This window comes from Coturnix japonica, chromosome 7 (genome assembly GCF_054131305.1).
Source record: "Coturnix japonica strain WE chromosome 7, WE-NBRP24, whole genome shotgun sequence".
In the NCBI taxonomy this organism is placed as follows: Eukaryota; Metazoa; Chordata; class Aves; order Galliformes; family Phasianidae; genus Coturnix; species Coturnix japonica.
The window spans coordinates 32,095,353-32,116,786 of record NC_140669.1 but is presented as its reverse complement, the minus strand read 5'-3'; the positions used below and the strand labels follow the sequence as shown (position 1 = coordinate 32,116,786).

General features: G+C 42.1%; 1 long non-coding RNA gene across 1 annotated transcript; it reads right to left on the bottom strand.

Annotated features, from left to right (window-relative positions):
* Positions 1-3,114: 3,114 nt before the first annotated feature.
* LOC146760148 (uncharacterized) lies at positions 3,115-21,428 on the bottom strand. Its single transcript, XR_014948139.1, has 2 exons — positions 21,312-21,428; positions 3,115-3,180 (listed from the first exon to the last, which is right to left on the bottom strand). It is a non-coding gene; the product is annotated as an uncharacterized LOC146760148 (long non-coding RNA).
* Between the last annotated feature and the right edge of the window lie 6 nt (positions 21,429-21,434).

The following is a 21,434-nucleotide window of genomic DNA, read 5'->3' as shown; positions in this document are numbered from 1 at the left end:
CAGGGCTACAGGGCAAGCAAAAGGGTTTCAACATCTCTCTTTGCTTCCATCCCAGCCTCACAGAGCATGTGTTTCTCCACCCGGCATAGCCATGTAGCTCTTTACCCATTAAGACAGTTATGTAAAAAGGAATGAATTTTGACCTGAGCAGCGCTGGCCACCTCAACTAGTAAATATCCACAGAAGCATCATCTACTGACATAAGAATATTATAAATAGAAATATTCCCTATAAGCAGCTTGTGACTAAGCTCACTTTTGAGCTAATAACTTCCCATGGAGATAAACTCGGCAGGAAAGCTTGCAGAGCTATAAATACCCAGAATTCATTAACAGATCTTTTTTGCTGCAAAAAATTCTTTTCCGGCTGTGCCTCATGACACTGGTGCTCCCAACCCAGTCTTGTTTCAAAAGCTGCAATTGTTTAACGTCCAGAACCAGCTGCTCTCAGAAATCCACAGGAAGAAAACATTGGGGCAGTTTGGGAGAATAAGACATTATTCCAGTGCCAAAAAACCAGCCACTGGGTCCAGTGAAAAATAATGCATTTGAAGGACCTATGAATTTGTTCTGTGGGTATTGCAGTAATGAGAATCAAGGATTTATACTCAATTCCTGTATCTGCTCTGCCCAGATCTATTTCCCGACATTGCTTTGCTGAATTGGATGAGTACTGGCTGATGGGGATCACTGGAACAACACATCCTATGCAGGGATGTGTTTGCTTCCCAGTGCTTACCCTACAGCAGGAGTTTGTGAAGAACAATCTCTCACTTAAAGGTATTCTCTTGTGTACACACCTTGATGATCCCTTGAGCAAGAGCTTATCACGTCTAGTCGAGCTTGAATTCTTTTTGTTACATTGGCACAACCCATAGGAACCCAAGACATTTTATTATGTTGACAGCCAAAACCAGAGTAGAGCATTATGCCTAACACTGGTTTGGCCTGGGATGGAATATAATTTCTTCATAAGAATTGTTTGGTGCTGTGTTTTGCATCTGTGAATAAAGCAGCACTGATAACACATGGATGGTTTAGTTGTTGCATTGACAGATATCCAACTGTTGCCTTGGGTAAACCTCATGGCTGAATTCCTGCTCACTAGTTCAGAGCTAAGGGCAAGGGCAGCAAGTCAGCCCAGGCGACTCATACTCAACTTCTAGTAATCCATCTTGTTCACTCTGCTCTTTAGGCCTCACCTGAAGTTATTAAAGCATCATTACCCAAATACTGAATTTACTAAAAGTCAGAGGCCAGTAGCTCTTTGGTTCAGATACAGTACTGAACTCCAGCTGCTGGCAACTTTTCCACATTAAAGTCAGTATTGCAATGCTTTTCAGACACTCAAGATTTCACTTCTCAAGTCACGCTCGGCACCAAGGATAAGAGGATTTACAAATATTTTGTCGTGAAGGTTTAACAAAAGCCTCAACTCTATCCATCTCAAATAAGGCTTTTGAGAACTATATTTCAGGAGTTAGAATCAGCTTTTGAATTATCTTTTTATAGTATAAAGTTAATGAAAGCCCAAAACGTTTCCACTTATTTCACTACAGAGGACTTCATCTACATTCCATTTAGCTGAATCATCTCCAAGCCTTCCACCCACACCGGGCACGCAGCCTACACAATTTACATGTGTGTTGGTAAAAGGTGAAAAAAACCTCTTTGCCAGACAAGTTTCCTCATTCATTTCTCATAATCTCTTCCCCATGTGCCCAATTTTGTTATGACACGCTGAAGGTAAAAAGAGATGTTTAGAATTCTATCTCCTGAAGACTTAGCTAAATGTAGCCAAACCATGTTTTTATTGGTTTTAGTTGCAGGAAAAATGGGCATCTTTACTCATTATAGTTTTTCTGTCAAATACAGAAGCACTTTGCAGAAATGATCATCTGATTGCATGCATTTATGCATTTCATTCTTTTCCAGTGACAATCATCCCAATAGAGCAATGGTTGCTTACTGCAGTTTTCCTGCCTAATTGAAGCACCTGAATTGCAAGTTGCAAGCATACAGAGCTGTATATATCTCAGACCCCAATATGTTAACGATGCAGTAGTTGTCTCCAAGTCCTGCCCTGCAAAGGGCCCTCAGTGATCATACAGAAGCAGCTGTCTGATAGCACAAGTGAAATCAAGCAATTCATGTTATTTATTTCTGGTCTCTGACTATATTCCATCAATGCCTACTGTATGAGGCTCAGGGGATGAGCTTATCAGTAAGACCAAAGAATGGCATTTCATTTTACCTGCAGTGCTTGTCGTACAAGTACTTAAAGCCAATGGCTTTAACAGCTGCTAGATACCCAAGGCACAACTGAATTCATCCTTAGGTTCCAAAGAACAACATCCTTTTTTTCCAGCAAGATATCTGAGGATACAACAAGGCATTTGTTTATGGCAATCCTACCCAAAGCTGACAATTTGCATGCTACCTGCTTTGCATTCGCATCTGCTGCTGGTTGAATAAATGTTTCCAGAGCTCTGCCCACCCTAACACATTACTCTGCATCCTAACCAACCCCCTCCTTTCCACATTATTTCCTCTACCTGCACTCTATTCACAGCCTAGAGTAATTCTGCATGCATGCTGGTACCATTCTTTGGCATTTAGAGTCACTCAGCTCACCATCTATGTTCAAGAACACTGATTTTGTTAACACAAAACAATACTGCAAGAGAAGCATTGGGGCAAGGCAGACAGTACCAATAGAGCCAAGTACTCTCTAGGAAGCAAGTTCTGTTGCCAACTCATATTCTTCACTTCAAAGTTTACAATCCTAAAAGCATTTGCAGCCAAGCATTGACAACTAAGTTCCCAGAGCAGTCATAACTACTTCAGCATTTTGTACTTACAGCTATAGCTTCATCTTGCCACCCCAGCTTTTATCTGTCATCTCACAGGAAACTGAAAGGTCAGACCCATCTGCTTCTTTTGATCCTTTTCCTGCCTCTTCTGAGGGAAGGAAGGAACGTTCAAGTTGTCCCGTGCTGTTCTACTCATTGCATATCCACCTCTTGTAACATTCCCACTTGCTTCAGTTTCACACTTCTCCTCTTGTTCTCCTCGGTGTTGTCCAATGCTCATGGGCGCTTTCATGGCTGAGTGCTGTCTGCACTGAAGTTGCTCATTGCTCTCAGCAGCTGCATGGGACCAGGATCTCTTTCACAGTCTCCTGCAATTACAGAAGCCTAAAATGAAGTACCAAGTCAAACAGCTGTGCTGCAGAAGGAAGCTCTGGATACCTGATAATCTTAAATAATGGTAACCATCATATTCTGAAGATCTACACTCCAGGTGAAGTCTTTAAAGGTATATCTAATGGTTTTATTCTCACTTGCAAGTAAGAAGCATATCTAGAGAGAAACCTGTCTGGAAAACAGGCTAGAGTTTTAGAGAACATCAAGGATCTTAGTGACCATCAATGATCTGTTCCTGAATGTGGACTAGAAACACATGCTTGTCACATGTTACTTTGCACTCCATGCTGGATGACCCTCCTGTTATGTCAAACAAGGAAATAAAACAACCTGGGGTTAACAGTTCTTATAAATACCCTCCATCTACCCAAATTAACAACCATTGCACTAAAGAGCCTCAAGAGTCAGCTGTGAGCTACAGTTCAAAGCTTCCCCCAGGTTGTGCAGCAAGACCTCCCGCCCCCAGGTCTGGGAAACCCTCTCAGTCAGGGCTTGCTCTCCAGAACAGTCCTTATTTACAAGCAACCAGAGCCTCGTGGAGAGGTTACTAAAGGCCATCTGTCTAAAGAATTCTTGTTTATATTCCTCTCGCTTTATCCTTAGGAAAAAAAACAGTTCATAAAGGCAGAGGTATTTAAAGCCTGACCCATCTTCCATCATCCTGCTGGAAGCTATAATCTGTCCGTGCTATCTCAACTGATATTTGTGCAACTGATTACATTGTCCAAACAAGGGATTATGATCCCGGTTTGGGGGATAAGCAGCATGAATGGAGGATGGCTGAACAGATCTGCTATTTTTTTTTTTACTCTTCAAGTAAGATTCCTCGAAAAAAAGGGGGAGAGAAGAAATGTGTCTTACACAAAGGGCAGTTGTTTCCAAATGGAACATTGCATGTTTTTCCATTAAGTATGAGCTGCTCGAGCTGTTGAAGAATATTTTATTGACAGGTTTGTTAATGCGAAGCCCGGTTCAAGCACTGACTGCATGATGAAAATAAGGCTAGCACAAGCCACCCTTTTGTCTTTTGATTTTCTCCTTTCTCACACACACTGGATGAATCAGAATATTATCTGCCAGTTTTTATCAATATTGGATGAATATTCCTGTGTCTCTCACATAAAAGACAGTTCCTCATACAACTTCTCCATTTCTTCATCCAAATACAGGGCAGGATGTGCCAGACTTGGCTTCCTGGGCACTGACCCAAGAAATACATTTGGTCCATGACATAACCTTTGTCACACAGCTTTGGAGCCTTTAGAAGACCAGACAGAATCGGGAAAACAACTGCACAATAAGTCTCACAGGATAATTAAGATAAAAGATTAACAAGCTCTGGACATTTTACCTTAGGGTCTGGCCAACTGAAGAGAGCTATCATCATCCACAGCATGTTTGAAACCATTCAGTGCGAGTGGGGACAAGCTGTGCTGTTCAGATAGCCAAGAACACCAAGTAACTTTGGGATGCACAACCCAAGCAAGTTGTCTGCTTATTTACAGTGTGCCAGGACTCTGGGACATTAAAGAGGATCATACAGCTCTGCCCGAGGCCCAGCTTTCTCATTCTATCAAGTTGCAGAGTTTCAGCTCAAGAAACCCAAACCAAGAGCACCACCTTCTCACCCCTTTCTGTAAATATAAAGTTGGATTCTGGACTGTGAAAGGAGCGTAACTACCATAGAAAAGTGATGAAGATGCCCCGTTGACACAGAGAAGAAGGAAATTGAATGCTACAAGTTAACAGATTTGAAGAAGGTCTTTCTGAACACAGATGGAACACGAGAAGAGCATTTGAGAGCAGTATCTGATCTCAGGTTTAGATGGTAACAGAGTGCTGAGAAAGGTTAGATTTCTTTTACCTTTTATATATGGGGTGCATTAATGCCAATGGGCAACCAAGCTCCACCATACCACACTCACTTCCTGCCCTCAGAAAGATAAGGAGAAAATGGAACGAAAAAAGCTCATAGATTAAGATAAGAATAGGGAAATCACTCACCAATTACCATCACAAGGCAACAGACTCAGCATAGGGAGATTAATGTAATTTATTGCCTATTACTACCAGACTAGAGCAGTGAGAACTAAAAGCAGACTATAACACCTTCACACCACCCACCAGCAAAAAAGACTTGTTACTAAAGCTGATTAAGCAGTTTCCTGGGAAAGAAAGGTCATGAAAAGTCTAGTTTTTCAGTGATTGCATCAGAAGCTACAAAAATAAACGCACCGTGAACAACTGCCAGAAATTCATTGTTAATGATCTATGTTTAAGCTGTGGTTTGCTGCAGATCCACCTACAAGGGTAGTTATAAATACTTCTGAAATCTGTATAGCATTAACAGCGGTACTAAACAACTGAGATGCCAGTCCTACAGTTTTTGTTCAAAGACTTTGACTACTTGAGGACTTCCTAATATGACCAACTCAAAGCACGAACATCTGAACCATTATTCATAATTCCAAGTCTGATGGACAAAGTCTTTTTTGCTCACACTCTGAGGCCAAATAAGGTTCGAACTCCTCGTGCACATGAATGTCGCAGAACAGATTGGCCAGATATCGACATATTAAGTTTCCAATCTGCCCAGCCACAGCAGGAGAGCAGGAAAGTATCCTGAGAACATCACAGCTGGGACTGAGAACCAGCCCGAGGTGTCCAATTACTTCACCCACACTAGTACAATATGTTTGCAGAGGCAGTTCTGGTCCAGCACATGGACACACCAGGTTATGAGCTGCATGCCTCATGTATCTACACGACCAGCTGCATGTATCACAGAACAGCATAAGGGCAGTTGGAAAAAGCATTGTCAGGAGGAGCTAAGAGCAACATCCCACGGGCTCACAGGGATCATCTCCCATCCAGAAGGCAACAGGAAGGAGTGGGCAGAGGAATTTCTTTGCACTGACCGACTACACTGAACTACTTATTGTGGATATGCTTCTCAAGCCCATAAACTGAAGCTCCAGCTCAGCTCCACAAGGTTCCAAAGCCAAGAATCATGAGTTATCATAAACACTACTGATTTCTTATCACAATTTGTTTTAAATATGTGTCATACCTGAATACTGCAGCCTTTTAAGTAACAATCAATCAAATCTAAGCAAACATGTTTCTAGCATTCCTTTATTTTCCTATGAAGATGGACTAGATAATTCCTTTTAATTAAGACTCAAGAGAAAAGCTAGCAAGGAACTCCAAGAGCAGCTGAAGAGCAGAACTGCTATTTCAAACCTGAAAATCATCTATCATGCTGCTCCTTCATGTTAAATATTATTATCTGAAGTCAAATTTCCTAATGGAGCCAACACAAAATGCTGTGGGTGTTCAGAGAGAATTTCTTCTTCAATCTAACCAGTGTTGTTTGGTTATTCTTAAATTTAAGGTCCAATAACACATTCATTTGCATCTGAATCCTAATTGTGATTCAGTTCCCAACTGATATTACAGTTGACATTGGTGTTGTGGAGTTGGTATGGTTCAAAAAGCAAATAGCCAAGAGCCAGGAGCCATAAAGGAAAAGTTTTTGTTGTTATCTTGCAATGCAGGAACCCATGTTAATTAGCAAAGAGTGAATTCAACCTATAATTAGCAGAGAGCTTCTTGATGTGAGATAATATGAAAGAGAAAAATGGCCTAGGGAAGCTGAGTTGTTCTATTTCCTCCAAGGGGGACCCTGAAGTGTTCCACCCCACCTTCTTGGATTAAATCTGCCTTTATTAATAAGAATGGTGCAAATCAATGGGCCATCTCTACTTTGGCTTTTCTAGTCCACATCTTACATACGATATCTCAGACAGTAAACTTCCAATTGCAGTAGGTTGGGCTCAGTGGTAAAAGTTAAGACAGCTCTTCTTGCTGCCAGCTTCTGGTGTGACATCTAGGATCATCTCACGCTCAAGGCTACTGCTTGACCAGTAAATAACTTGTGTTATCAGTAAATACGCAGTGAGCAAATACCACAGCTGATAGGTAACATATGGCACCCTCCACACACATGCTGTTCTCTCATTCCTCCCAGTCCATATAAATGATGCAGATAAAGCAGAACACTGCCGTGTTATACAGTCTGCCAGCACTTAGCCGGGTTTCACTTGAACCTAAACCCAGAGTTGGATGGCTTCTTTTACAGCACAGCTATGTGGCAACAACAAAGATAACTGCAAAATGATACACCTGGAACTTCTTAGAACTCACTGACTTCCTGCATTAAGGGAAACCTATTATATAACATCTAGATTAGCATTACCTTACCCTAATGGACACTAGCCTTGTTAAGGTGTAACATTCTGTGCAGTCCACTAATTACAGCTCGGACGTATGACACCCCTACTTGGCAATATATTTTTGAAGCCTCTTGCTGCACTGACACCCTGGACAGAAGGAAGAATATTCCTTAACACCATCCCAGTGTGAGGGATACCTAACAAACACATGCCTGAAGAGTTAAAGATGTAAAGTGACTCATTTCTGCCTCAAGCCCCCACTACAGCAGCTAAAGCTTAGCTATCAGTACTCAGAGCAGTACTGCAATAATGCCCTTTAAAAATGATATGGAGCTGTAAGAAACCTGATAGCAGCAGACCCAGGGAACTATGATGCATTCGACTGTATACATTGGAACCGGTTACAGCAGTTACTGATCAGTAATTTCCACCATTGATTGAAGATGAGCCTCATTGCTTTTGCCAGAGATCCATTTCAGTTTTCTTCTGAAGCCTTTTCTTGTTTTGTTTTCCATATGCTGTAATTAGCCTCTTAGGTAGTTCATTTCTGAGAAATCAGCCTGCACTTTCTCTGACATTAGGTGTTTCTTTTTGGCCTGAATAGCAGAGGGCCGGCTTCTCTTCTGCCCATGGAAGAGAAAGCCCAACTGAGCACAGAGCTTGAATCCTCCTGACAGCCATATGGTTGTGGGAAGTGAGTTAGAAGCATTTCAAGAGCACTGAAGAGACGGCACAGGCAGGGCTGTTGGCTGGAATGGTTCCATTCCGAGAAGAATCATAGATTCTAAGATGATGTCAGGGGAAAGAAAGCTGGAAAAGGAAGAGTTTTGTGCTAAAAGTGCACCAAAACTCAGTCCATTTTGTTAGCATCTTTTTCATGCAGTAAAAAACAGCATCCAAATGAAGTTGTGACTAAATAGCTGATAACTGTGAAACACACTTTCAGCATCCAGTGAGACTGAAGTTGACATGTCCACTGCAAGCAAAGTATGTTAGAAATAGGTACTGCCAAAACACTGAAGGAAAGGCAACTTCAGTGGGGCAGACTGGCCAACCAATGTGGATAACAGATGTGTTCTTTAAGCACAGACATTTCTCAGACTGTTTGGAGCATTTTCTACACCCCTAATAGTTTCACTTACTAATCCCTCTTAGAAGGAAAGGAAACTAGTGATGTGGTTATGTGTCAGGCCTGCCAGCCAGATTTAAGCTATGCTACCACCATAGCATTCCTATACAGGAGATTAGATTCTCTGCTCACATCTCAATCAAGTATCTTTATGGGAGATTAAGTTGTTTCCTGACTGATAAACATCACTTCGCTTAATGTAAGTGAAGCCCTGTAAGCCAGGGCAGACTCCTACTTGGAACAATCTCTACTCAATGATTATTAAAATGAATGGAAAAAATAATTTCTTGGGTGCCCCCAAGCAAGAAAATTCCCTCTGCCAAAAGCACACAGCTCTACTACAAGCCAGCCCTTCCAGAACACAGCTATTATTAACAGTTAAGGGAATACAGCAGGAAAATACTTTCTAGGTAAAGTGCAAGTTAGGCTCACTGAAAATAGTGGAAGCAAGTGATGGGGGCAGAGGCTGAAGGAAGGCATGGCTGAATATTGAGTAATAACATGTTAACACCCACAAGCGAGATCAGCTGGCATCTCACATGGAAGATCCTTAATGTGGAACCCATGCAAGGAAATAGAAAGTTTCAGTGAAACATATACAGAACGGATGACACAACAAGCTTTTCAGCTCAGCATGTCATTTCATTTAAGTCAGGCTGCTGCATTCCTGTGCCTGTATTGCACTACAGCAATAACAAAAGTTGTGTTTAAGGTTACTTAACACTCAAGTGTTAGTTCTCTTTTTGTGTAAGGATAGGAGTGCTTTTACTAGAATATTTTATAGTTGAGCATGGAATCTGATCTACTTATTTACAGCACGCAGCATCTGGTGCCATCTTCCAATTGGATGCTTCAACAAGCCAACTTACACCAACTCTGCCTTCAGTCATCATTTATGCTAATACTGGCAGAGTCTGTCAGGGGCAGAAACTAAGACCTAAATAGGATTGTTGCCTTAGCTAGCTGTAAGCAGGGCATCAAAGCAATAGACAGAAGGCATGGCAAAACATATTGGTGAAGTCTGGTGTTTGGTCTCACACCTACAAAACACTTCATGCACCAGATTGGAGAAAACTGACACGAGCAGTGGAACTGGGAGGGAAAAGAGCAAGACAGTTGCACAGCTATGATAACATGCTCATGTTCCTGCTGTCACCCCAAATGCAGTATGTGTGTACCTTAATGATGAGTATTACATCTTCTTCTGAACTCTCCTTCTGTTCTGTTTCCAAGTTTTAAATCCAAGAATATTTATATTAGTAGAAGTAGAATCTGTACTTAGAGCTGCCATTCAAACAGATGCATCCAATTCACCGTGCTTTTATTTTGGAAACTTCAGTTACCTTTCTATGCCGTGCATCACTTTAGAAACATACCCAGCTCGTTATGATCTTGGACATATTCAACTTGTATCAAATGACACAACCTTGTAAAACCTTCAAGTGTGTTGGATGCAGAACCCTTAACTACAAGGCAGTCCACAAAGATCACACCCAGGCTGAAAGATGAGTTAGAACATCTCGCAGTCAGTGCCTTGAGAATACCCCAGCATTTGTCTAGCTGTCTAGACAGCTGGAAACAAAACAAATAAGATAAGCTATTTACATACAGTAATCCCTTCTGGTCGTCCTTCTTCTATTTTGCCTTCCTTTGCCAGCTAATAATGTCTTGGGTGCTGGATAAATTTTAACTTCTGCATTATCACACTACTTTGAGCGCTCAGCTTCCACAAATGCTAGCACAGTGAAGCCTTCAACATCCCTGCAGTACAGTTAAAGCTACTTAGGAGCTGCATTAAGGGCTCAGTGGCTCAATCTGGTCTGCACATCTGAGAAAGCGAGGTGGCAGGGACATGCAACTAGATCTATTAATTACTGACTAGGCTGCTGCTCATTTGATGCTCTGCTCATTTAGAAGTCACTGGAAGCTCCAGCTGAAACATGGAGGACCTATCTAGCCTTACAGGGTAAAGGTGACTTAATTTCTAGGCCATCTTCTAAAAACAGTTTGTACCACTCTTACATTCTAGTCAGTCTCTCGTGAACCTGTGCTATTAGATATCACGCTTTTTGTCCAAGTAATGCTGATTGCATTTATGAACATCTCTCTACTGCATTCATTTACTTAGTTTAGAACAACTTTAGCAGTCCCAGACAAGAAGAGCAAGGTAATTAGGAAGCAGAAGCCCAATTCTTAAAGAAAAAAGCAACTATGCTTCCCTGAAGGACAGCACCTAATTAAACTCCTACAGAGATCTGCACCCACAACTTACTGTTTCCTCAGGGACCTTTCTCAGAAGCAGGTTATTAAACTGAGGTGTGCTCTCAGTGAGAGCTGATTACTGTTGCTCCTCAGTTTATTCTTACCTGGACAGCACTAAGCCTGCACTGAGCCCTCTACCTTTCTCAGGCAGTCTCATTCGATCAGATGCAATGTTTGATTGAGCACAAAAGCTGCATGTCACTTTCAACATTCAGGGCACTGTCATTTAGCTAAGGAGCAGGCTAATATACCTTATAGACAGCAACTGTATGATTGGGATGCAGAACCCAGACAGCTATGATCTCGAGCTGCAGCAACCCACAGCGCATTAAAGAATGCCATCAGCTACTGGCCATAACATACAGGAGAAATCCTTGCTCTGGAGGACCCAAACCACATTACTTGCACTAAATCACATTCAGAGACTGACAGAAATAGGCATCCCTTTGGAAAGGGGCTTTTAGTGGATTCAAGTAAAAAGAAGCATTGCATCTCCTGGAACCCTCAGAGGGACAGATATTTCTCTACAGAGACTGAGTCATCCAGCAAATGGAAAGGATGACTGATACTGACTTCCAATCCAATGTATTAAATACGTTCAGCTCAGAGTCTTAAATCTGCTTTATTCTATCCATTCACCCTTCCAGCAGACAAGGTCAGTCAAATGTTTCTGTATGCTTAATCAGCCTGGATGAGTTTATCAGGGCATTACTAAGTATATGGGTTTTTGTACAGTGCATATTTCTCTTTGCACATGGCTACAGTGCCACCTCCTTCTTCTCCCAAGCCCGTCTGCAGAAAATGTGCATGCCTTCTTAACTAGTGATGGCAAGATGCATCTTGCTAGGTTTTAAATAGGCATGACTTAGCCAACCCAATTTAGCCAATACCCAACCTAATACCAGCACCAAGAGTTATTGTTTTTAACCCTTAGATGTGCCCTCAAGACTATATCATTGCATTGTTGCCCACCCCCTGCCAGGCCACAGGAAATGTCACTGTTTCAAACATACAATGTCATTGATGTCAAAAGCAGTTGCCTAGGGAAGAACACAGGAATTACATCATGACTACCCCAGTCACATCCAGTTTCGGCTTAGATATGGTTTGCTGTATTTAGTATCTTACATAAGTCCCAACTTAAAAAAACCAAAAACTCATATTGAAGTAGATTAACAGCTTCATTCATTGAGCAACTTCTCTTCCTGTCTTAAGATGAAGTACTCAAAGGCACATGCACAATGATTTATGCAAAGCAGTATGATGCTCTATTCAATTCCTTTTTTGCTTGGTTGCCAGAGAGCTGGTGTTTCCATAGAACTAACCATAAGCTCAATTCAGAATGCTAAGTCATCTGAAGAGAGCTCATTGCACATGAAAATTAAGAGTAAGGGCAGAAAGTAACCATACTGCGATCTTTAACGGGGAAGAACATCAAGCCAGATTTGTAAAGTGGAATAACCTCTGCAATACAACATGACTATCGATACAGTGGGGACAAAGTCATCAGCTCTGTGGTCAGCACTACACCAGCTGAGCTTGGGACGTGCGTGAAGGCCCTGGAATGCTTTCAGTATCAACCAGTGCCATCAAGGCCTAAACATTCTCTTGGAGGAGCTCATCAGCTCCTCTAGAAGTGACCCCATCACCTTTTAACACACTTATACTCTTTATTCCAAAGAAACAAATGCTGAAGTGGATATCGCTGCCAAGAACTCTACAGAAGGCAGCCCACTGACTGGATGTCCCAGTAAAGCTTGGACCAGGACTGATCATGCTGAAGCACACAGTGACAGCTGACATCCCTTACTTCAAACTGGAGATAAAGTCAAACTCCTGGTGTGTCAAGACAAAAAAGCTGCTCTGCTATCACGTGCATTATGTCAGCTCATTACAATTGCACAGTTGATTAATCTGCAGTCTCAGGTATCTGACAAACTCAGTTTTGCTAAAGATCATGGATAAAAGCAAGACTAGGAGTTGATCTCTACTTTAACATCAGCCTTAACTTTAGTCACTGAAAACCCCACACAATCAGTCAAGGCCAGTAACCCCTACCAGCAGAATTCACTTCAGGGTGAACAGGTGATGTGGATGGTATTCTGCAGCATACATATGCAGTATTTCATCTTTTCCTTACATTGTTCTTGTTACCAGCTGTGTTTTGATCAGTGCTGGGGTGACTTTCTTTGCAACAATGCCATGTCTCTATTGCTATTACACACATACTATGAGGCAGCTGAGAGCAGCTTATAGCACTTCTGGCTGGTTTACAGTTCATTCTTTTACATTACATTGATTTACAACACCCAAGTGCCATAGTTTGAATGTTGAGCCCTTTGTACACCTTCAAAAAGCATTTGATTAACTATTTCCAGACAATTGTTTTAGTAGACAAATGGAAGCTGGGACCAAGCCTGTTGGCATTCCCCCTTGAAGAACACTCCACTTTGTTTCATGCTTTATATTGCCCGTACCCATACCACACGTTTCAATACAGACCAGATATGATAGGTGCTATTAAAACTACACCTGCAAACTACATTGTACAGCATTAAGTCAGATGTACTTTAAAACACTTCATAAGCATTTCAGTATTGTTTCAACACGAGGAACAAGAGCCATTTGCTTACTGCCACTGAGATGTCCAGCAACAGAAGCCAACTTGTCCTCCAGAGGTAAACATCACCCAGAGCTCTGTGCAAGGGACCGGGACAGCTCAGACTTCTTTCCCAGCACACTTGTGCCAGGTGATCCATAACACATTCATTGCAGTTGAAGGTTCAGATCCACCAGAACACTACCACAATTTTTTTTTTTTTATGGGCCAAACTTTCTTCCTTACAGAGCCACAACAGATCCATGTATTACACAGCTGTCACTTTGTTTTGTGAGCGATTCCCAGAAACATCTAAACACAGAACCAGAATTCTGGATCAAATTCTGAAGATCTCTCCAGACCTGGAAGAGTCCCATCCAAAAAGCAGTTACAGAAAGCCCTATGTTACCAGTTACAGCAATTAGCTGCTCCAGATCCCAATCAATACCACGCTAACAAGTTAATTTTAATTTGCTTATGAGGTCAGAGGCAGTAGGGATTCCCCTATTGTAACACAATGAAAAAACACCTTTGAAAGGTTTCTAAGCAGGCTGTTTAGAGGAACCAGGAACACTACTTGATCTTAGTTTTGGTTACTCTGACAGGGGAAGCTTCAAGTCACTCTAAGATGACACACTCCTATAAATGACCTGACTGCCTCAGAAGAGGGATTTCCTTTCTGGGAAGTGGTTCCCTAGTTCTCTTTATTTCTTCACAATGCTGCAGTTTTGAAGTTGCTTTGCCCTGTTCTGTCTCCCCCAGCTATTTCCCCATTTTCATGTTTTGCAGAACTGAAGGGGTTGGAAGGGACTTTTCAGTCCCTTTCCAAAAGACTTAAGATGCAGAGTTGGTTCATTATGCTTTAAGATTAGGCACCCAAAAAAGACTGTGCTGCCATGAGTTCTGTAACAGATGACAAATCCCAGCAACAAACCTACAGATGATACTCTTGCAGGAACAGCTGATTTAGACAAAGAATCCAGAAGACTGTGCATTTGTAATCTTCACTGATGATGTGCTCTTCATTTTCCTTCACCATGGCAGACTTTGACATCTTGTAGAGGTTTTTGGTGAGCAACCATACTCCTGGAACAGAAACTCAAAACCTTGTGTATGTGCAGTACAGTGAGCCCCCTAGGCTTCATTAGGCCTTTCTAATTCAAGGAGCTTTGAGGAGCCTGCAGTGATAGCTTCAGACATTCCCTATGCAGGTCATCAGAATTCAACTGATATCATCACATCACTGTCCTTGGGCTATCTGTAACAGTTGAGATGGCTGAAAAAAAGTAACAATCCACAACGTATTTTTGTCTTAATTCATCCCATCCACTGTTCTCAGAACTACTGCCAGAAGCCCTTAAGATCTGAGCCAATAGAAGCCTGATGCATTCATTCTACTTTGAAGTAAGGGCAAAAGGCATAGACATGTCTGCTCCCAAGTCCCTCACCTGCAAAATACAACCCCATGATGTCAGTAGTTTCCTAAAGTCAGTTGAGTTCAAGGACACCTGAGTCTACATTTGATCTTTCATTTCAAAGTAGTAGCACAAATTAAAACCACAGACAAGATAAAGCTTAGAAAGTTAGGATAAGATGCAACTAGGAAATTTTTAAAGAAATATCAAAAAAGATTTTACATCATGTGGGAACCAGGAAGGCTGAGACAGGATGGGACACAGCTGACCAGGAGGAGTAAGAATATACTGGAAAGCAAGTGGGCAGGGCTCACAACAAGGGTTCTAAAGTAGATCTGGGGGGGAAGGGGACATACTGCTGTTGAACAGAGAAGAGTCAGAGAACGCTGTTGCTTTAGGAAAGCTTCAGATTTGTCCTAAAGGTTTTTGTGAAGGCTCTTCCAAGAAGATAGTGAGGCTGAAGCCCAACTGAAGTGCCTCTACACCAATGAACACAGCATGGGAAGTAAGCAGAAGAAATTGGAAACTGTGGTGTGCTTGGAAAACTATGATCTTACTGTTATCACAGAAACACAGTGGGATGATTCACATAACTGGAACACTATGATTGAAGGCTAGGAGCTATTTAGAAAAGATAGGCAAGGAAAGAGGGGTGAGAAAGTTGCCCTCTATGTTAGGAGTTGGGTAGACCACAAGGAGCTGCCTCTAAAAAACAGTCATAAAAGGCTCAGGTTAAAACTGGGGACTGAACCAATAAAGGACATCTGGCAGCCTGGATCTACTACAACCCACCTGATCAAGGAATCCTGTTGATGAGCCTCAGTTGCAAGAAGAGTCACAACCAGGCTCTCATCCCAGTGGGGGGGGGGGGTTCCAACCACCTGTATAGCTCCTGGAAAAGCAAAAAAACAATCTGCAAGTAGTCCAGGAGATTCCTTGAATCCATTTATGACAACTTCTTGGTTCAGGTATTCAACAGACCCACCAGACTGAAGCTTCACTGGACCTGGTTCTTACTACTGTGGAAAAGATCATAGAAGACATTAAGATTGGAAACAGCTGAGGCTGCAGCAGCACTTTGGTTGAATTTGTAATCTCAAGGAACCAGCAAAGAATATTGTCAGGACCCTGAACTTCAGACTGTTTAAAGAAATAACAAGTAAGATCCCCAGGAAACTGTCCTCAAAAAGGAATTGAACAGAGGCAGCAACCCTCCAAGGATACCTTTCTGAAAGCACGAGAGCTCCCCATCCCCCAGAATAAAAAGATCAGGGGGATAAGGCAGGAAAACACCATAGCAGAATAAGAACCTGCTAGCCAAGCACAGAAAAGTGTAAAGAAAGAAAGCAGGGAAGCATGGCCTAGAAAAAATATAGGGATAAAACCAGAGTAGGTAGGAATAGGATCAAGAAAGTTGCCCTCTAGGCGCATTCTGCTCATAAAGAAACAAAAAAAGCTTATCATAGATTCTTAGCAGCACCAAAGTTTTCACAAAAAGACTGATAGTCACATGCAGAAAGAAAAGTCACTCACATAGATGATGAAAAAGATCCCAAACCATACAGTACAACCTCACAAGATGCAGTCTGACTCTAAAAAATCATTCTGTAGCTTACTGCTTTGATTGTACTCAAGCAAATGATCAAGAAAGAAATAATTTGGCTTCTGAGAGGCTAAGCCTGGACATGAAGGAGATTAAGCTGTTTGCTTCAAAGAAAGGGATGTAAACGATGAAGGGAAAGTCTGAGTACTGTGCCTGCTTGTGCTGTTGGCTGTATGGCTGTCAGTAAGCTGGAACCACGGGCAGCTGATGCAGTTCAGGTCTAGGAAAGTCTCCCTTAGTTCCAAGCAAAGTTTGCCTCTTTGCTCGGTGTTTAGTACTGATGAACCTCCTTGTCTGTAGTAATTGCTAAGCACTCTGAAGGAGTGTCGTGGTATTCAAACTGTCCTTGCATATCGTGTTTTAATTCATTATATATATATATATATATTTCCCAAATACTTATGCTGCAAATGATGGTAAGTTCCACTGGTATGAAAAACCATGCCCAGCTGATGAAAGCCAATGTGAGGCTTCCTTCTATCCTGTGATAACAGTTCTGTAATGGGTACACAGGAAACAGATTTTCCAGTTCACTGTGTACTTAGTGGCAAGAAACAGACAAGCAGGGTCCCACGGTGCCATTGTGACAGTGAATATAAGTCCTGTCACCATAAGAAGCTCACTCAAAGCTTAGAATCACAGAGAACGTGTTTTTTATGTTAATGTTATGATACGTGGCTGGTGAAGGACTTTTGAACTGCAATTAATTACTGCTGAAGGAATAGCTTGACTTTAGCAGCTGGGAACATTTCCAGGACTCCGCTGTTAAGCCCAGTGTACGAAGAGAACTAGGTCAGACAAACCTGCTCAAACCATAAGCAAAATGTGATGATGAAAATGTGCCAATGGTTCTTCCTTATCTCTAGACAAATAGCCCACAGGATTTTTATTATGTCTTTATGAGAAAAATACAGGTACTGGAAAGGGGGCACATAAGGTGATGCACACAAGCAGTAAATACCAGCCCCCTCTCAGGGAATTCTTCCCAGCATCTTTGCACAGATGCAAACAAGCCACGGGAAGCTTGTCTCTGCTAAGACACTCTTTCACAGCCAAAATGTGAGCCAGTAATTAGCTCAGAGAACATAGACAGGAACACAGTAAATCCCATCAGTTTTTGTGGCATCCGCATCCTGGATCACAGCTGATGGTCTCGTAGGGACCGCTTTATGATTCTGATCCCCAGTTCAGTACTGGGAATGAAGTACCATTTATAGAGCATAGGTCATACCATGAAGGGGTTTCTCACACTGGAAAGCTAAAAGACTGAGATTACTGTACCAGGGTAGATTTTGAAGGGCAAGTTCTAAATAAACACTATTGCAAGTTATTCTGATGTCAAATACATGCAGGAATATGCTGCTCTGCTACACAGGAGGCTCGAATCCCAGGGGTTGGACTCGATGATCTCTAAGGTCCCTTCCAACCTGCACAAGATGTGATACTGTGAATAAATACTATCAAAAGAACTAAAGGGCTGAGGAATATGGGCTTTTTTTGAACTTGTAGAAGAGAAGGCTCCAGGGGGACCTCATTGCAATATTCTAGTGCTTGAAGAGAGCTTATAGGCAGGAGGGCTGACCAATAGTGATAGGAAAAGGGGAACTGCTTTAAACTAAAAGAGGGGAAATTTAGGTTAGGTGTTAGGAAGAAATTCTTAACTCAGAGGGTGGCGAGGCCCTGGCACTGCTGCCCAGAGCTGTGGGTGCCCCATCCCTGGAGGTGTTCAAGGCCATGATGGATGGGAATCTGAGCAACCTGATCTGGTGGGGGGCAACCAGCCCATGGCAGGAGGTTGGAACTGGGTGAGCTTTAAGGTCCCTTCCAACCAAAGTCATTCTATAAACTACTGCCTAAGATACAGGCTCACACCCATCTGTGACAAGCAGCAGGGTATACACCAGATGTTGCTGCTCAGAGTCAGCCACCCTGAGAGCACAAGCACCAAAGTGGATGTTTTTATTCACCTACCATGGTTTCCTATGGAACTTGGGGTTGCCTGACACTGTGCTCTTCTACTCGGCCAGGCAGCCTGTTGTACAGCTACAGCCAAGTGCCTGATAATTTCAGTTCACTGCTGGCTGTTTTTCTGCTATTAATATTGATAAGTAGTGCACACGAGTATCTAGGGCAGAAAGAATATGCCAAATGCTAAGAGGCATAGCTGTGTTCTGCAGCTGTGTGTTTCAAGTCAGTATCTAAAGTACCTAGAATGTGCAATCTGTCACCTGGGCTCCGTGTTAAGCAGTACTGGGTTAGCCACTTTCACAGGATCTTGCTCTGTGGGATAAGTAGCATGTGATCTTCACTGGCAAGAGAGCACGTGGTTCTGATTTCTCTCATGTCCTCAGACCAAAATAAATACTTGTGGCAGCAGAAAGCAAAGGAGTCTTCACAGTCTATCTTCTTTTCTGGAAAGGTATTGGAGCACAGGGATAGATAGCCAGAAATACCTTATCACATGATGTTACAGCCTTATGCATGTGCATGCTATTCAAAACTAAGGTAAACTTTCTAATAGATTATTCCTAATCTATCCAGAGTGACCTCCCCCATGTTTTTTTTTCTGCATGAAGTCAGTAATGTGTTGAAAGTTCAAAGGTAACAGCTGAGCCTACAATTTTCCCTTACATGTAAAGCCCTGTCAGCATACACACCTCTGAAGTGCGATCTGAGCACAACATGGAATTATGTGGTGAATCAAATATTGATTGTCTGTCAGCAAATGTGACAACAGGAACAAACTCAGATGCTTCCAGAGTAATCATATTTAGCCACGATAAGAGCTCAATAAAGTGATGAGAGCTCAACAGAGTGCTGAGTATCCTGGACCTGGGATGTGAGGCTGTCACTGAAGCCATCCTAGTATAAAACCCAAGACATTAATGGAGCCCTGACTCAAAGGTACCAGTAGCACTGGTTACGTAAATTGCAATTGAACAAGTTTTTTACATGTGATTTAAGTCTTTGCTAAAATGAAGCTGTTTATGCTTTAGATAGCACGGGTAGAACTTAGCTCTTATAAACATCTTTCTTATCTGAAGAAGTCGTTTAATGCAGCTTACATTTGCCATCCCATCTTTATTTCTTTCCAAGCAGGTTTAGTATAGAGTAGCATTTTCCCCGTTATGACAGGAATGCTGAGGAATGAGCTACTGCTTTGCCAAATGCTTGTTGTTGCTACCCCATAATTGGTATTGTTTGAACTAGTTGGCAATGATCCTAGAATAGATTTTGCACACTGTGAATGAGGTTAATTCATTAGTTACATTTGTTTCAAAGCCTCCTGAGCAATCTAATCACTCTGTAATAGTAACTGACTAACCCAAATCTTCACCCAGTAAAATAATGTAATTTACTACCAGAGGATGCTTAACCTATTTAAGTTTCATACTGACATTTCACTGTGGAATATGACAAAAAATAATTCTGGAGCAATAAGAGTAATAGTGTTCAAACAAAATTCCCTGACAATTCTTCATTATATGTACATAAATATCAACTTCTTGGATTGTGAGCCCAATTTGTAACTTCTCTATGGAGGTTTAATACAACTGTGCTTGCATTAAGGCCTCGCTGCTGCTTGTTTTTACTGACATGCTTGGGCTTCTTTCCAAAAGCAACATTGAATTGTGCACAAGTTTTAAGATCAAGTTTACTAATTGTATCTCCACACCGTTTTTCCTGTGCTTTCTGCAGAGTTAGACTGCAGGGAATAGAATGAGGTGGATAAACAAAGTCATCTGAGAGGAGTGAGATCTGTTTGAGATGTTGATTCAATGCTGCTTTGCACTTAACTGTTGTTCCTTCAAGGTATTCAGGACTGAAATCATAATAAAACCATGCAATTTAGCCTTCTGTAGTCACGGCAATGACTGGATTTGTCAGATAGGGAGGAGGAGTAGGAGGTTGGCACAGATGGCACTTGCTTATGTACCTAACCACAAAGCCAGCTCTGTGGGAGCATGGTGCAATGGGAAGACCATGCTTGGGAAGCTTTCGAGCTCAGAAAGGAAAGATGGGCCCTGCCCCATCTCCAGCAAGTAGCGCTAATCTGCCTTGGGAATCGTATTCTATTTGCTTTATAGAAAACCTATTGGCCCTTTTACATGTGTTGGAAAGCAACTGTTTGGGTTTCATGATCTCTACAGATTTAGAGATGAGCCCCAGTTTCAGTGGTTATATTGCCTTTGGCAAAAGCAGGGCAGGAAAAGCTGTCAAGTACCTAAGCTAGCCTTGGCCCAGACCAAAGAAAAAACAAATCTAGATTTATTAATGTTCACGCAGTGCTGCCAAAGCCCAACCCACACTGAAGGATGATGGACAACTGCTAATGCTACACTCCCAAAGCAAACTTTTATGGCTAATAAACGTATCCAGCATCACTCTGGAAACACCAAGAGATAACGCTTCTGCTCCAGAACTGGACAGAAGGAAGAAAATGAGTGTTACAGCTTGCATTTAGTAGCTTTCTGCAAACCATTAACTGATGGAAATAGTTTTAAAAGCCCAAATCCCCTCATGTTTCATGAGGTTTTTATCCTCATTAAAATCACTGAGGTGCGTTCCCAACTGTGCTTATGGCCAGTGTGAAAGTAATAGTACTTGTTTTACTTAATGCTAATGACAGCAGGGTTTTGTTACACCAGAATGAAGCCTGACTGGATATTTATTACTATTCTAAGGTGATTTTTTTTGGACTGAGCACGCTGTTGTTGTCAATATTGCTCGCTCTTTTGCTGAGGAGGAGATAAAGCTTTGGGGGCAATAATGTTCTGCAAGCCTGCTTTTCTAAGCACACCAATTAGCCGCTTGCCAGCGCGGAAACAATTATTGTAGCTATCAGTAATTAGTCTAACGTACCCTTCGACGCTTCTCAGGGCGCTGTGAGAGCGAAGCCATGGGGCAGCTCACCAGGCTGAGGTGAGACACGAAGATGGCGGCTGCTCGCTCAGCGCCTACGGCTCCCACAGTGCTTCTGGGCGC